Raw genomic sequence first — 19,392 nt, forward strand, 5'->3', positions numbered from 1 at the left:
AATGTATATATTTAATTATATACATACATCGAAAGTGTCAAATATGCTATAAGGTTCAATGATCGACGGTATTATTGTATTCTGAGGTTATTATTACTTAGAAGAATTAATAGCATTTTAAACTATGTATTTTCTACTAGTATTCTAGTACGTTCCACTGTGGCAGACATACAAATGTCTACTTTAAAAATACATGTATGTATGCATATTAGTACTTGAGACTGCACTTTGTTAATGCAATACATAAAATTTGCAAAACAAACGATGAAAAATATTAAGAATTAAAAAAAAAACTGCGATTCCAACTTGTGGTGACACCATCGAATGGATGTTTCAAATATTTGAGGTTAAAATGGACTCTCCAAATTGTGATTGTTGTTGATACGAAGAAAAAAACTCTCCTCATACACCTACACTTTTAGGCGGCAAAAACTTTGTGAGACTTTTCGTACGCGTGCGCAGAAACAAAACAATAACAACAACGCAATCTTTCAGTTTTTACGAAATTTGTTCTTGTTTCTTGTGTCAATGTGGAGTATTTGCTACTACATATGTGTATCAACAATTGTTCGCATATGTAAATGCAATTGTGTTGTATTTACGTTTGTTGCAAGTTATTTACTCGTCCAATAACAACAACTCTACAAATACATAAAAATCAAGAGATTTTTATCGGTAATTCTCACTGATTTCATGGCAAATAAATCGCTCATTTTCGCTTAATTGGAAAATTATGGCTGTTTTTACAGCAGTTGTTGTTAGTGTTCTTTATTTGTATATTTTTGGTGCTACTTTATGTTGCTCTGTTGTTGCAACAGCATATTAAAAGCTGGCAATATTTTTTTTTTTTTTGAATGAGTATGTTGTGGCAAATGCAAAATATGTATATTTATGCAACTCCGCTCGGGGTATATATAATTAACATAACCCAAAAGTAGCATTTCAACACACACAACCAGCAGTTTTATAAGGAGTCAAAGACATTTTTGACAGCATTTTTCCCAAATACCAAACTATTTACTTAAATCCAAAGCAGTCGCCAGTAACAAAAACATATCCAAATAAGCTTAAAAAAGTACTTTATATAGGAAAGTAGTTTATAAACAAACCAAAGTGCTCGCTTGAGGAATCCATTGAACATTTTTAATTAAAGTATATTGTAGTGGTAATATTATAGAATAATCACTAGTTCGGGACAGTTGCGCCTAACTGCAGGGATGTATTTGTTCTTGTATGTAAAATTCGCATACATTAGCGTATGCATGACTTTGTTTTTATGTGTATACGAGCGAATTAATTTTTTTGTTGCACTTTTCATAAACCTTAAATGCAAGAACATAAATTTGCCAAAGAAAAAATGCAACAAAAAATGTAAAATGTGTGAACTACAAAAATTACATTTGTTAAAATGTATGAATGAATTAATGAACCCTGGGACAGACAGTGCGATATACTACAGATAGAACATGATAAATTTATAGATAAATATAAATTAAAACAAATAAACGACCGTTTTTTCTTTGCATCAATTTTTTAATAATAATTTGTAGTGATTTTTGCCAGCGACAAGAAAAATGCAATGTCAGACACATAATTAGTGAATTTAAATGTTAAAAAACGTTTGCACTTAATTTATAATATTTAACTGTCTTATTCATAAACATTTATCAAAGGTTTATTGAACAAATTTTATACGAAAATTTTTAATAAAAACCAAAATCATCAAAAGAAACTGAATTTACTACATAAAATTGAATTTATTAAAACTTGACTTTGCTTACAATGTAAACCAGAATTGTAAATACTATTCTCGAACTGTTATGGTAATTTTTCTAATAAATCTCTAAGCAAACATTTTGCAGATTTCTTTAGGATTCCCCAATTGTAAATCCTATTCCTTGGATATTATAATGTAGTTTTCAATGATTTTTAAGTATTTTTTATAAAGGTATTTATTTGATTATTGAATATTTATTTATTCTTATTTTTGAATCATTAAAGCAAACTTGTTCCACTGTTTTACACAAAGCCTATAAAATGTAAAATTTTTTATATTACATAAATTAAATCACAAATACAGGTTAAAATAAACAAGAAAATAAACATTCATTATTTCAGCTTTTTTCCAAATGAATTTTGCAAAATGGAAAAAATATGTACATACATACATTATATTTACTCATACATACGAGTAAAAAAAAGACAAGTGCGTTCGTTCATCTTCATAGGACTGAAAAGCACATTCCACGTTTTTCCGTTTTTCTCTACATATTTTTAATATTAATTAAAAATGTATTCATGCAGAAAGTGCACACATACCATACGCTCAACCGTAGACTACAACTTGCAACAACAAGGGTCAGGATGAAAATTATAATTTTTGCTCCCTTCTGTTCGGAGCTTCCAATCACCTTCATATACCCTGTGCAATGGAGCTGATGATGAAATAAATAAAAAACAACAGGCGAAATATATAAAAATCTGTTCATATGTAAATCCTTTTGAAATGTTTTAAATGTTAAAGTGCTAGATTTGTTTGTTGTTGCTGTAGTTGTTGAAGTTTATTCATTCGCAATTATGCGTTACATATAAATTGTATAATTTTGTTTTGCATAATGCGATATTGTGAAAATTTATGAAAAATTAATTTTTAAATTGTTAATTGAGTGTTTATTGCTTGTAAAAATTGCAACAGAAATCAGTGAGACATTTTTTGTTTCATTATGATATTGTTAACACAACAATAATACAATTATAATTAACCCCTGCTCCATAATTCACGATACTATTGTGAATTGTTTTATTGTTAATTAATAAAATATTTACAGTGGGAGAAATTTAAATTATATCAACATATCGCTATTTAACTTTGTTGCGCTAATTTTCGTTATATGGTCCTTTCATTTTTTTAAGTATTTTTATATGGTCTTTGCTTGCTTGTTTTATTTTATTATTATTTTTTGTTATTTTTTTAAATAAAATAAAACAACTAGACCCTTTTAAAAACAAAAATAAATAAATAAAAATAGTGCAAACTGGCGTCAGTACCAATAACAACTACAAAAATGCAACACCACATGTCATTCACTGAAAAATTTACATACGATTTTAAATCATTTTGCTGCAAAAGCTTATAACTAAACAAGAACAAACTGTATTTCCCACATAAATTCACACTTTAACAAAGTCAGTTTGCATGTGTGTATACCGGCAATAGCCAGGACTCTAATGGAGTAATATTTATTTATATTTAAATTTTTATTTAGCAAAAATTTTTATTACGATGTTAAGGCTTAAAATGCTAAAATTTTCTTACACAATAGCATTTAAAGTCATTATTTTAACACTATGATATCATTGGGGAAAGTACTTACAAAATAACAAACGGTTCAAGTAATTAGGAAAAGTAGTCGTTGTATTTCACATAAGTTATAAACAACTCCTATAGATTCACGAGCTAGAGCACTAATGAATTAGAAAGTATTTATATAACATATTATTAGTAATAATTAATGTGTAAAAAAATAGTTCTTTTAAAATTAATTTCGTTATATAGATTAATAAAATTTCTAATTATTTTTTTAATAAGTTGGTAATAAGAGTGTAAATGTAATTCCTTTGAAATTCTGTATGTATTATATACATAAAAATATATACAGATGCATACATGTACATGTAGATTTACAAATATGTACACAAGTCTTCATATAGGTGGGGGCTGTTTTTTTTTAATCTAAACACTGCAATATATATACAAACATTTGAATTCGTATTTGTATATTGAATACATAACCAACTCAGAAAATACAAGTCAATTTTAGAAATATTCGTATTTGGTTTATGGAGTTTTTTATAGAAGAAGACATTTTTTACACTTACAACTAAACATAAATTTGCATGATTGAGTTTTGTGCATTTTTTCCAAAGTCAGCAACATTGTCTGAACAATTTGAAATTGAGTTTATTTTCAATTGTAATAATGCCATATAGTCTTATAATAGTCAGAGCTGTAATTTTCTAAAATCTAAATAATAAAAATTTTGAAAAGTAAATAATATGAATTTTATAATATTAACCTTATAAATAAAAGCAATTTTTAACATAAATCGATAAGCAATATCCATTTAAAATACATATGTATTTAAAATTAAACATTCAAAACTTTACATATTTTTTTATTTGTCTTCAGTAAGTTAACTTGAAAAACACAGCCCTGATGACAGCTTAAGGAAAACAATCAAATTTGTTTATTGTTGAATTTTTATGCATAAATAACAATTTCTTGCCGTGTTTTCAAATACTAGGCAAATATGGTTTATGATCAAACCAAATTGCTGTTATCATGTACAATTTCAATAACGATTATATACATTCAATGCATAAAAACTACATACAGTTGGCCCTTATTTTCAAATAAATTTATTGTTTAAATATTTAGTTGGGTATTTTTAAAATGAAAAGTAAAACAAAGAGAAGACACTTAACATTGTTTTTTTTTTTTTCCTAATGAAATTCATAATTTTTAGTAAAACTACCGTTCGAGTCAGGGTATTTAAATCAAAAGTCGTCAACTTGGTTGAGTAAATGTGAATTTCCCTTTTCAATTAATAATAAAGTTTTGGCGAAAGTGACCAAACCGCCAAACATATAAACCAAGCTACAACAACAAGACAAGTGGTTTTTACTGCCAGCGTCAACTCAAACTGAAATCATAAATTAAAGTCAGTTTGATGGGGGTTTTCACTAACATACACTTTTTGCAACTTGTTTTTAATAATATGTATATTATGATGCAGTTCTCGACAAAATATAAAAAAATTTAACTAAATTAAAAAATTAAACCTGTTTATGTATAAAGTAAAATTTACAAAATTAAAAAAAAAAAAAACTAAAATATTTCATGTCACACTTAATAAATAATAAATCACGTCAAGGGCGGTAATACAATTTTGTATGAAAATTTCCATGTTACAAGTAACGTGTCAGAAAAAGAAAACCTAAACAAATGTCAAACGCACATTTCTTTACAACTCCTACTACCCTTTATTTTCACTTATACACCTTTATATTCCCTTTTTGTTTTGTTGCTCGTTTTAAATACTCCTTCGCTCCCCAAAAAAATGGATTTTAATCAAACAATTTTTTAAATAAGTTATTAACAATAACACGACACAAAATTTTTTAAATGAAACAGAAATATTAAATGTTAAAGCATCACGCAGTTATAGCAGTTCAAAAACAAAAAATATTTTTTGATTAAATTTTGTTAATATAACTTGATTTGGTTATAAACTGCAGGTTTCCTTTTGTATCGTGTGTGTTTTTACCAACTACAATTTTGTGGGTGTAGCATACTGGGTAATGAGAAAATTGTTTGAAAACATATAGAATTGGTAAAAACAATGTTAAAATACAAATTAGATGATTATTGCTCCTACATTTTTCCTAAGGAATGTCTTAAATAGACAAACTATTATTAAAAAGTACCAAAATAACATGTAAAATACAAAAAAATTAACAAAGTTACTAATCGATTTCAAACTCAATTGAATAACTTACTTTACTCTTACATCTGACCCTGTATACAATTATATACAAATAAAATGTTAAAAAATATAAATAAAAGCTGATGTTTTTATATACTAAAAATGATAAATGGTGTGGTAATATGGACAGAAAAAAGAAGAAAAAAAACGGTCAAAACAGCAGGCGGTAATGGAAAAAACGAAATACAAAACATTGAGCCGTTGCGTTTGTATACTTTTACAAACAAAATATACGAAAAAAACGTTTAACTTTTTGTTAAAGTTTTACATGGAATAAGGTCCTTTACATAAAAACAAACATATATATACTTTATACTACTTCCAACAGTTTAATAAGGAGTCAAGAACCTCCTTTTAGACAGCAACTTTTTCCAAAATTCTAACTACTATTATTTACATAATTTATAATTATACTAAAAATTAGTTTTTAGTCATTGCACTATTTTTTTTTTTTTTTTTCAAAAAAAAAAAAATAAAAATGTGTCCAAAAAATATTTTTATGGTGTTCTAACTAGATCTATTTTGCTTAAAATTCAATGATAAAAATTATTTTAAACCTTTAGATAAATTTCAAATTTTTCGAAAACATATGTTAAATTCACAATCAAGTTGTATATTGTACCTACTAAAGTTTAGTAACAGTGCAAGTCATAAGTTTATGTTCTCAATGAAAAAAAAAACAATCAAAACAAATACACATAACAATGTCAAAAGAAAAAAAATCAAAAAATATTAAATTAATTAAAAATGCAAAATAAACCAAATTAATTTCTTTGAATTTTCAATTCTTTTATTTTCTTTATTCCACATTTTAAACTAATAAATAAACTGTATTTAATAAAATTTTAGTTTTTTTGTTTTTGTAAACAGCTGTCTGTTTTTGATTTCAGTGTTACCACTTTATCATTTTCTATGCTAAAATCGTTTGAATTTTTCTTTATATGTTGAAATACACAATTGGCAACACTAAAATTTCTTACAACATTCGAAAAACATATGAGAAATTGTCGTATGAGTTGTATAGAGCTTTTGCATAGAAAATACCAACAACATTGTTATGACTATTGTAGCAGCTGCTGACATACAACGCATTCAACGCTACAACATCGATTGTGAATTGAACAATAAATTTGAGTTATTAATAAAATTAAGCAATGCTATCTAACTTTAAATTTTTAATCTGCAATATTTAACGAAAATCGGAAAAAAATTCTACTATTTCAAACAAACAGATACTTAAAGTTTCATACTGGGAAGAGGTCGGACCTTTTTTAAAATATTATATGAAATTGGAGATTTATACCAAACATCTATGTTTTACGTTACCCATTTTTTCGCTAATTATTAAAGTATTTCCTTCTATCTTTCATATCCAATATTATTTTTTAATTTGTTTTTTTTTTTTGCTTAAGTTGAAAAAATAATCTAAAAAATCTTTATTCGGAATTACATTTAATTTTTTTAATAAAAAAAGCAACTTAGTATGGCCTACAAATAAAATTTGTCCAAAAAAGTGGTCGTCTGAACATAGTGCATGGTAATGCAGAAACACTTTAGTACCGCCAAGAGATTGGGGTATGTAATTGAAAGGTCTTTTATATACCACAAGTAATAGATTGCAGACTCAATTATATTTATGTATATTTTTGATCGAACTGAATTGGAATCGCTGCCAGTGACCAATAATTAACATTCTCCTAGAACACACACATTTTGAATAACTTGCTAAAAGCTAGCCCTAAAAGATTGGTAATCATTGATACATTTGCATATGGAAATTTATTTAATTGCCACCTTGAACTGCAGGGCAAGCAACACGCACACAATATTCATTCGTACACATGCAAGAAAAATGATTTAATTCTAAAGTTTTGTTGCTGCTTTTCAAACAAAGGATGATGAGTGAGAAAGGGGGAAGAGAGGTTATAACTGTAAATAAAACTTTTGTTTATTTTGTATGTGTAAAGCAAGTTTGTATGTGTGAGTAGTTTGAGCCAAAAAAGGAAATTGTCACACCCAGTGACCTTAATTTTATAGTTAAGGGTAAATTACAATATTTTTTAAACAAAAACAAAAAAACATGTCTCCACACTTTCCAAATTAAAGTCAGAGACAATTTTTTGATAAATTTTTCATTCACCAGATCTAGACATTTGAATTAAATTCAATTTGAAAATATTTAGAGAAACTTACTAAAAGATAGTTAAGAAGATAGATAAATAAATGTTTTCTTTTACAGATGAATTTAATTTATGTACTAGAGTTTATTTTATTTCCCTTTTTTTTCTCATACTTTAATTTTGTTAAATAATAAACTTTCCTTTGAGCCTTTGAACTAAAGTTGGTTTTCGTTTTTATCTAGATTCGGTTTTATCAGACTGCTGTGTGTAACGCATGAATGAATTTAGGTCTTAAATAAAATTGGCAATGGAAAAAGAAACGTTAAAAGGATCCCCTCCTGTTAAACATTTTCATTTTGAAAATAATTTAACAAACTCACTTTATTTGTGTGTAAATGACTCACAGTTTGCTTGAGCCTAAATATATATTTTTTTGTTTTAATGTTGGTTGGTGTGGTATCTTCTAGCAACATAGAGAAAAAAGCTAGCGAAACTCAGAGCTGCAAAAAATTCAAATTGTCTGCTGTTACCGTTGATAATGATAAGAATGTAATTCTTATATATTTTCTACATTCGTAACTTTAAGACTTTCCCCCTGTAGTTCCCAGCTAAATTTCATATAACTTTTGCCACACAATTGCCACGCGTATGTTGCTGTTTTGAATGCTTTATAACCACAACTGTTGTATGTAGGCTCTACAACTGCTTAGGGTTGTAAGCAGTTTGTATTTTTTGTTTGTCAGATTTTCTTAACATCAACTCCCTTAAGCTTCTCTTAAACCATGGGGCTTTTTCATTGTTTTGTTGTAAGTGATTTTATGTTAATGATAAAGAGGACACATGTGTTCCATTTCTTTCCTTAACCAAAGAGGGTTAAAAAGTTTTTGCTTAATTTTTAAAGTTTGAAACTGTTTCAATTTCAAATTTTTTATTGAGGAAGTGAAAAAAACTTTAAAAACTTTCAATTATAAATTGAGTATTTTAAATAAAAAAGTTTTTAAATAAAGTTTTAATATAAATATTTTATTTTTAAGGTATTTATAAACAAAAAAACTTACCTTATTTATCCCAACGATTCCTTTACAGTTTGAAAGATGTTTTAAATTATCTAAAAAAAAGTATAAAACATAAAATATTCAGAATTAAAGCCTTGTCAGAAACACTTATTTAAAAGCTCTAATTCATCCATAAACATTTGTAATTTAGTCTACATGTATTTGTTATTTATACTTATTTCTATATTTTTTCTCTAAATAGCCAATTTATTATCTATAGTCTACAATCAAAGCTGTCTAATGCTTAATGGTCGCATTTTAAATATTTCTTTCTATAACGACTTAATCTAAAATCTTGCAGGCAAAACTGAAACTCAAATAGAGCAAATAAAAAAATCATCAGCCAACATGCGTAGGTGATCTGAAATAAAAAATAATTCGTATATGTATATAGAGAAAAAAAATCCTCGCAACTACAATCTAGAAGTGACAATAGAATTTGTCAATTCAAGAAATAAGTCAACATTTTATGACTCAACAAATAACACAAAGACACGATGTGAAATGCATATAAAATAGTTTATTAAATGTTTAATGGCGGATGCAAACTTTTTACCAGCGCTACTAGCCACAAGACGAATGAAATGTTTTTGCAATTTATTTGAAGTTTTTTACAAACAATAATCACAAGTAGAAATTTATGAAGTTCTAACCACCTGTCTGTGTGTGACTGCAACTTCGAGAAATTCATTTACAAACGTGCACGTTACGAAGTACTTATGCATGTATGTAAGTGCACGGTATGGAAGGGGTTTGTCAACGTCCATGCAACATACTTATACAATTAAGTTTATGTTGTACAAACTAAACATTAAAACAAATTTACACGTTATAAACACTTACTGTATGTTTTTTGTAACGTAATTTATTTTGCTAGTTATGTTATTTTCTCTTTGTGTTTGCAGCAAGTATTAGACTATTAATAGCTGTCTATAGGAGAAGGTCACTACAACTTCAAATTTTAGTTTGAACTATAAAATGTCATATTATTCATCATTTTAGAAAAGCTCAAGAAAACAGTTGAAATGTGTTTTTACTATTTAAACTAAATAATATAAATTACCTTAGGGTATTTAAAAGTCGTCTTCTTTATTATTAGATTTTAATAAAGTCTAGGAAATGCGTGTCCATATAGTTAGCTATTATCGGGTTGTTAAAAATATGAATATTATATATCCAAATTATTAGCAAAAAATAATAATAGAAATCGAATTATAATTCAATCATTACTTAAAGACTTCCTCGTAATGCAGGTAGTATGTAGTCATTGAATAGTAATTTCTATAATAACAAGATAATATTTTACTGGATCGGCATTCGAAATGATTTTAACTTTATAAAATCTGCAATAAATTTTACATTCCCTCACACTTGAAGTAAAATATAATCAAACATGATTATAAAAATTTTAATTATATAATGGTTACTATAATCATATATGTATATAATTGTCGCTGTTATATTACATTAAATTTATCATTTGAATGACAACTGCAACCATATTATGATAGGATTCAAATCATTTTTCTGCATGCAAAAATAGTGCTGATTTTTATATTTATTGCACGTTCTGTTTATAACAGAAACACACTGTTTTATGTTGTACGTGGAGAAAAATCATTTAAAATTATTAGAAAGAAAAAAAAAACAAATAAAACACAAACATAAAATATTGTGTCCATGTGATGTTAGGTTCATTATAAAAACAACTGTCAACTTAAAACCGTGATACTTTTTAATAAGTTTCTGTTGTCTCCCTAGACTAAAGTTAAAATATTAAAATAAACATCTTGGTGTTTAAAGCTTATTTGTAAATACTCATATTTTTTCTCTAGTGTTTTTTGCGTAAGTTTAATTTATTTAATTTTATCTTTTTTATGTTGCTGCAAATATTAATTTCTTAACGAGTGCGTGTATGTCGGTGCTACAATGTTGCATGTTTTTTGTGATATAAATGTCAGTTTCTTTTAAGCGCGTATTAATATTTTGTTTGTCTTGTGTGTTTAACTTTTTATGACATTTGTTGTTTAATTGTTAACAGTTTTAGCATTTAATTGCTATTTTTTCTATCGATATGTTTTGTTTTATAGATTTGGGTGTGATTTTTATGTATTGATTGTATCGTAGCATAAGTTTAACATACACTTAAAGAAATGTTCGCCTTCCCAGCAAAACTATTCGATTTAAACTAACTTTCCACGTAATTTATTATAGCAAATATTGGAAATCAAACACCGATGTTTTCATGAATTGCTTAAGTTTTAATAAGTCGCAATGTGATTTGTAGATTTGAACCACTTAGTCTATTTTCTGTAAGTATCTTTATTGAAATTTTTTGCCAACATTATAATTTCTTAATTCCATGTTTTTGTTGGTAATAAAAATATAACCATATAAAATTTATTAAAATTTTCGTTTCAAATGTAAATAAATTTGTTATTAAGACTTTAATTTTATAAAAGTTTCTTAACTTGTTAAACAAATAAATATTTATTTATTTATTATTTATTTGCTTTTTCTTAAGAAATACTTACACTACTACTTACAAGAAAAACAAACTAACAAAAAATTCTAAGAATTTTAGCTTAAATTAAAAAAAAAAAACTTAAAGAATACACACACACTCGTTTACAAATTAAACTATTTCTTTTTGTTGTTGTAAAATTTTTAGCCCAAAAATAAGAACGTGTCTTTTATTGTGTCATTTTGTGCCAACTTTGACATGTGTGACTTTGTTTGTAACCATGTTTTTGCGACATATTCTTGTTATTTAGTTGTAGTTTGTATTTATTTTTAATTTTTTTCAAACTGATTATTTTGAAAATGTTTTATTGCATGTTTTGCCAACATGTTCTAACTAAACAAAGAAAACATTAACCTTTTAGACTTCCTGCAACAGAAAAAAAACTACAACAACTCGCCGTTTACCGCCAACATTGCACAAGTATTTGTTGTTGCTATGGGTATGGTATGGCAGGGTCTGCTATATTTAATATTTCATAAAAATTATAAACGTCAAAAATAAAAGAAAAAACCTTTGTCAAATTGACAATTTGTCATATTTTGTATTTGTTTGCCTTCAATAAAACACTTAAAATAACAAAAAAATCATATGCAAAACAGACTAAAATTAGAGCATTTCTAATTAACAAAACTATAACTGTGTTTCTGTGAAAAATACATACATTACAAAACGGGAGAACAAAAGACTTCAACGAAAAAAATCCCGAAACCAAAATATTTTTTCATAATTTCATATTTTCAGCAGTTGCTACCGTTAAAAATACAAATTTTTATGGTTTTATGACTTAAACATAAATAAAAACAACAAAGAATTCTTTTCATCAAAGTACACACGGTTTGGCTTGACTGTTCGACATTTATGCCACCCTCAGGCAACAGACTGCAGACAGTCATCCAGGTCATATGCAAATGTTACGCAATATTTACATCACACGCTCATTTTTTCACATGCCCATTACACTGAATATTAAACATATGATAAAATATGTTTTTTCTTTAGGATTAAAGAATTAACAACAATCATAATATTTTCCGTTTTGTAATTTAAATATTTTTACCGCCCACTGTGCTTGTTTTAGCAGCTAAATTCTTTAAATATAAATTTTAATTTAAAAATTGTTGTTCTTTTTTTGTAGTTTTTGAAGAGCATCTATTTTTTTTCTTCTTTTTTTTAAGATTTATTGTCATCTTTTATGAATTATTGACTAGTTCTTGTAAATAAATCATAAAACGTTTCAAACGTTGTTTTATTTTTCTATATTTGAGTTTTTCTCTTTCTTTCTTTTCCTTTTTTCTCTATTGTGAAGTGATGTTTGTGAAAAACATTAGAAACTGATATTGATTTATGAGTTTATATGAAATCTTTAGGTATTATTTTATTTTTTATATAACAATATTAATGATATTTTTTCTCTACATATTATTTGTTTATCCTGTATACAAATAGAATTCGAAAGAAAGTGAAATAAAGATATAAGAACATATTTTCTAAATTTTGTAGCAAGAATATACCTAGAACTAAATAAATAAGAAAATTAAATTATTCGGGTTATAATTGTCGAACAATTATTTAAAATTATCTACTCATCTAAAAGTCTCTTTATTGGGCATTTAAAAAATCGTGTACAACTCATTGATTCTTTAGGTGGAAATACACAAACGCGTTATTGACGTTTGTAAAAATATTGAAAAATGTGTACTCATTTAAAATGTTGCATACTATATAGTACGCAACATACGCGTTGCAAACTATATAGTTTATAACGCGTCTGTTATTTTCAACTTTTGACGTGTCGACAGCTTATCAAAATTGTGTTTTGTTTTCTTTAGAATAAAAATAATTTAAAATGAAATATGGTTATATTATATAATATGATTATATCCTTATACATTTTTGTATAAAGATTTACGTCTACATTTAAAGGTCAAATAAAGCCCGTATAATTTACAAATATATCAAAATATTGATATTTAAAACTGTAGTAGATTTTAAAAACATGAAAAATAAGATCGAAATGAAGCGTGGTACGATGATCACAAACTTGCGAATTCGAATTTTGGCTTCTGCTATTAATTGCGGCAACTAGGTATCAAGTGGAAAGCTCTTTTTAACAATTTAAACGTTCTATTAGATATGAAATTTATTTTTAAAATCATATAAATACAAAATTATTTTAATAAATATTAACCTTATTCAATTTCTTACAACTACCTGTGAGTTCTACGAATAGCTACTCTTTAATTTCTATATGACATAAATTTATGAATAAAATAATTTGTGCACCGTAAACATTTATCATGAAACACCTTTCGTTTTTATTTTTATATATAATTTCCCATACAAAAGAACTACAGTTAACAACTGCAGCAGTTTAGGAAATGTTATTCATTTTTTGAAACTGTTTTCTTTCTAATAATTTTCAATATGGTTGCAATATCCTTTGTTATACAATGTATTACGTACTACATGCATACCACTGCAGTATTTTGTTTTCCTTTTTATTTTATAATTTTATTATTTATTCATTCTCTCACAATTTTATCAACAGACAATAACAACAGTACAGTTCAGCAACCCTTGTAGAGCTCAGTATTTTACTTGAAACTAAAGGTTTTATAGGCAACACTTTTCAAATTTTTAGCTAAAAAAGATTTTAGTTGTTGTTCTTTTTTCGGAAAATGAAAAGAATTTTTAACGTTCTGTGCATTGCCTAGTTTAGACTTTAATTAATATTTTTAAAATAATAACTTATTTAAATAAATATGTTTGGTAATATAATTGCTGAAAATAAGATTTCCACAAAATATAATTTTTAAATGATAGGTACACAATCGCTTGGAAAAAATTGAAAAAGGGTAGACAAAAAAGACTATAAATAACAACCTAAGTTAATTTAGCTTAATTAATGTGGCTCATTAAATGATATAAAAAGTTTATTAAAAATTAAGATTTTTTTTATTTAAAGAAATAAATATGTATTATTACACTATAACTTTTATTTTATTATTTCTAATTATCTGGCAAGTTATATTTAGTTTAAAAGTTCATAATTATAATTTTCTATAATTTAAAATTAAAATTCGGTTAAAATAAAGAATAAAAAGTCGATAAAAAAAACTACACAAACATTTATTAATGTTGTGCTATTTTGGCATCTTTAAATCCATCAAAATGTTACTTGAAAGATATTTTTTCTTGACTTGTTAAAATCGTACCAAACTAGAGTAGGAATATTTACGACTTCGACATATTATGGATACACCCAAAAGACATTATTCTTTTTCTCACTTGCAACATCTTTAACATCAAAAAAATAGTAGATGAATAAAAAACAAACTACAACTCGAACACACAAAATACGTTGATACAACACAACGAAACAATCTTTAGAGGAATATTTGTATGTAAGAAAAACCTAAATACACATGAAATTACAAGAACCAGAAAACTAAAAAATCTCATACAAGACACACAAATAAAAAAAATAAGAAACTTAAAAAACGGGAAATACTTGATCACAGCCATAAATCTTGGCACCAATGTAATCTATTTTGTCTGTGCGCTCCTCTCTAAACAAGCAAGGTGTCTTTTCTTTAACGTTCTTTTGAGGATTTTTGCTGATTCAACTGCTGCTGCTAAAGATGAGGAGGTTGTTTGGTGATGGAAGTATAATGCCAAGTATACAATGATAATGCTGATGCTGGTGGGGTTTTTTATTCAGTATCTCACCATTACTGCCAGCAAAATTATTAGAAATTGTAATAGAAATAGATTTCAAATGGCTTTTCGTTGATTTAACAAAGAAATATAAGGAAAATTACAACTTTAAGGATGTTTGACTTTTTTGCAAAACAATTTGGCTTTTTCTAAATATTTCGTTTTTTTATTTAGTAAATCATTTAATGACAAACACCATGTCTATGTATGACTATTAAACAGGCAAACAGGCATCTTTTTTTCAAACAAAAACAACACAACAAGAACAACCATTAGTCGTCTAAGCAGCCATATTTAAAGGGAAATTGTAAAATGTTCATGTTTGGTTTAAGTATGTGTGTGTGCGGACTATTTGCGTCTGATTTCGGGGATGCATGCCATTTGTGTTTTATAATCTCAGCAGAAAAATAAAAAGTCATTGTATGGATGAAATGTATGTATATGTGTGTAGTTATTATAGTGAAAGAGAACGAACTAGGATGAGCTAGAAGAAAAAACATGGCAACACATGCCATGTCCAATATGAATTACAACTATGAACAAAAAATGATACATTACCCTCTCAAATTGAAATTTACTACAAAATTTAAATAAAATGAAAAACTTTAAGAAAAACTACATTATTTACAAAATATTGTTTTAAATGTCAAAAAGATTTTTAAATTAATGAATAATATTAAAATAAATTAAATATAAGATATTTTTATTTTTATTAAAATATAAAACCCAATCGCTTACTTAAAAGACAGACGGACAAAGGGCAATCGAATTATTTAATAATATTGTAAGCTTGTAAAATTGTCCCAGGAAATCGAGGAGATATATTTGTGTAGGAAACAATTATATCAAATAAAACAAGTGGATTCTAAAGGACATTGACCGATAATTACTTCATAAATCATACAGATATTTAAGTCGGAATCAACGGTTAATTTTATATAGGTAATTAAATTAGTATATATTCTACAACACATTGTACATATTATATATGAAATTTAAAACTTTGTAATATACATAAAGATGTATTTATTTTCTTTAAAAGAAGATATTCATTTCTGTATATTTTCTGGCCTTCATTTTGTTTTATTTTTTCAAAAAAAAAATTGTTTTTCATCTTGTATTCAAAATAAAGCTGAAACAGAACCAAAAAGAAAAATTCAAGACATTAATCATTTTGACTTATTTCTTTCCTTTATGTTTTTATTCCACAGCGCTGGCGGATTTTTTCCCTGTCTTTTTTTATTCATCTAAAATTAATCTTGATGCCAAGCGTATCACAGCGTCGGCAACGCATGTTACTGCTAATGCCTCAAAAGTCAGAACAAAAAGAAAATTCTAAAACAAAATCCCAAAAGATTATAAGGGCAGTTAGTGGGTAAACAGCTACAATACAAGCATTAGACAATGATAATATATTTTATAACCACCAAGTCACCAATATCAAGCAAAAGTATAAAAATCGAATTGAATTGAAAGCATAAAAAGCAATGGAATAGTTGAGAAATGAAAATAATATTAGTTAGAATTTGAGTGTTTGGTTTAAGAGCAGCAACACAGCCACCATTATCATTTGTTAGATTAAATACTTGCACTGCCATCATCATTCTATCTTGCAACAACTAACACCACCCAGTCATTATTCAGACTTTAGCTTTTATTTGTCCTTGTATATATTTATGTGTATATGCAGCGAATGTGGGTATAAGAAATAATTTCAATTTGAATCCTTTGGTTATAAAAAAAATTTTATGTCTTTGTTCTTATTTAAAACAAATTTTTAATATTTGTTTTTAAATACCATCAAAAATAATATTTTTTTGGGTTTTTCTATTCTCCAATAATTTAAAAGAGCTTAATTTTTTTTTTAGCAAGCTATTGTCATCTTCTTATTGAAATACAAATATGTTTGTATGAGTACGAATGGGTATTAGAAATAACCACTACTTTATGATTTCAACCCTGCAAAACCAAAATAAATTGCTAATTTTTTTGCTTAACTTTAGATGTAGTTTCCTTTGGGGTCTATGTAGGAAGATGATTCCACCGTTTTTTTCCTTTCTTTTATTCCTCTTTGCTTTGTTTTTATTCAGTTTTAGGTTTATTAAGTAAAGTTGTTGAGCCCATAAAAAGTAATCTTGAATATAATGAAACGTTTAAGTTAATCGGCGTAACAAATTGCTCTCAATATGCCTTTAAACAAACTTAATACAGTAATAATATTAGGTGAAAACAAGGGAATTGAGCAATTTACTTGATGTGAAAGCATATGAAAGTTTGGGTATGTCTTCTGGAAACATGATTTTTATTGAAAAATAACCATAAAATATATCAATTGGTTTTTTTGTTTGATTTAAAAAAATTGTGATATTGTAAAATTAAATAGTTGTATTGTAATTTACTAAGAAATTTAATTATATATAAATTTATATTTATACTACATAGTTATCGCGAATGAGTCACGAACTTAATCAGTGAATGAACTTAATCAATTATGTTTTTATTTTTAAGTTTAAGCGTTAAGTTTATACATAGCTAAGTCACTTAAAGGTTTAGCTAAGCCCTATATAAATCTTCAATTTAAAGCTGTCAACTAAACACTGTTATATTATATATTCTTTCCTTTAAAATGACTTAATTCAAAATTTCTTTAAAAAATTTCTTAATCTTAAACAAGTTTCATTTAAATGATAAAAAAAAAACAACCTCCACTTGAATTCTTATATTCATTCTTTTAAAAACTAAACAAATCAACAAATTTGTATTTCGTGGCATTTGAATTTTTCTTTTGGCCAGTTTATCAACACCTCTTTTAACGAATATATACATACATAAAAAACAATTTGTTTAAAAATGCAAACGCAAAAATCAATAAAATTAAAAGATTAATGTATAACAAATTTACAAGAAAGGTGATAAATCAGGTGACAGCAAAATTAAATGAAATATTTCATACAAATATTATGCAGATAGACGGGCGAACGTACAAATTCTCCAATAGACAGTCAAATATCGATGAAATACAAATAAAGCAATACGCCTTAATACTTGAAACAAACAAAAAACTACAAAACAAGAATTTTTATGTTTATGAAATCCAAAAAAAAAAAAAAAAAATGCTAAAGATGTTGTTTAACCAGAGAGAAGACAACCAATTCGACATTTGGAACCATCTTCCCAATAACATGCAGATGATAATATGTTATTGGTAAGACAGACGGACACACTCCAATGGAAATGTACATAACAACTTTATTACTTCAGTACGAGGTATGAGTTACAGAAATGTTTAACAAAAAATTGGAAAAAAATTTAACAGCTTCATTATCATTCGTACAAAAAAAAAAACAACATCAATATTTTCAGCTTTTAGAGTTCCAAGTCCAGAATGTGTGTATCACCAACGCATTTTGTAGGCTTCTTTTTTATGGCTGGAAACGCAGAAAAAATGTAAGATTGTCTTGTCTTTAAGTTGATTTCGGGATTAATTTGTTTTGTATTAAAAAAAGTAAAAAACACATACACGTACTTTTTACAAACATACTTTAAGTTTTAGATTTTTTGTCTTTAAGCCACATCTTCGTCATCATCAATAAAATTGTTTTTATTTTTCTCCAATTTTAAAGAGGGACCACGATGAATTTTTACCTAATATTAATGGAAATATATGTATGAAGCCCTGCTATAAAATTGTTTTGCAAACTTAACATGACCAGTTTTTATTTCAATTTATCTTAAAAATATAAAAATATTGAATTCTAATGTCAAACTTTATAAGTGCACAGTCTTTGTCTGTTTGTTAAATCTGTACACTTAAAACGCATTCATTGCAAAAATACCGGTATACACGTACATGTGTACATACGAACGACACCTTACTTTTCAAAAGTCTGAGTTTTTGGCTATCAACCTTTACACTTACGAACGGGTATTACCCAAAAGGAGTACAAGTAAAGTTGTCGTTTCTTTATTCTGCTTCTCTTTCATTTAGACTTTTGCCTGAAATTATTCTGCTAAGAAGGCGATTTTAACTTATTTCGTCTTTTTCACGGATTTTATTTTTGAGTCTTTTGGCAACATGATGATGATATATGAAGTATTTCATTGTATGACATTAACAGCACACAGAACATGTTGTTGTGTTATTTATTGAGTTTTCAGATATTTTGAAAGTATTAACATTGAAACAAATTATTATGATTAAAAGATTTATTAGGATGGTAGTAGATCTTTTTAAAAGAAGAAATGCGCTGCATATTTATTGACAATACAATTTAACAAAAATGCATATTTCTTATAAATGCTAAAAATGAAAACAAAAGTGATTTCATTTTTGATTTATATGCATCTACAAGAATTAGACAACTCAAGAGTTTTCTTTAAAAACAAAAATTGTAAATTTTTTGTTGTTTTAAAACGTGATGGAATTTTGA

At 26.4% G+C, this 19,392-nt stretch overlaps 1 protein-coding gene across 5 annotated transcripts in view; it reads right to left on the minus strand.

Moving 5' to 3' along the window:
- LOC111682798 (homeotic protein antennapedia) overlaps nt 1-19,392 on the minus strand; it is a 159,094-nt gene that overhangs the window by 129,027 nt on the left and 10,675 nt on the right. For all 5 annotated transcript variants that reach the window (XM_046948348.1, XM_046948352.1, XM_046948354.1 and 2 more), the window contains exon 2: nt 8,725-8,774. The gene's annotated coding sequence lies outside the window, so the exon portion shown is untranslated. The remainder of the gene's footprint in view (nt 1-8,724; nt 8,775-19,392) is intronic.

Source organism: Lucilia cuprina, chromosome 4, assembly GCF_022045245.1.
Source record: "Lucilia cuprina isolate Lc7/37 chromosome 4, ASM2204524v1, whole genome shotgun sequence".
Classification (NCBI taxonomy): Eukaryota; Metazoa; Arthropoda; class Insecta; order Diptera; family Calliphoridae; genus Lucilia; species Lucilia cuprina.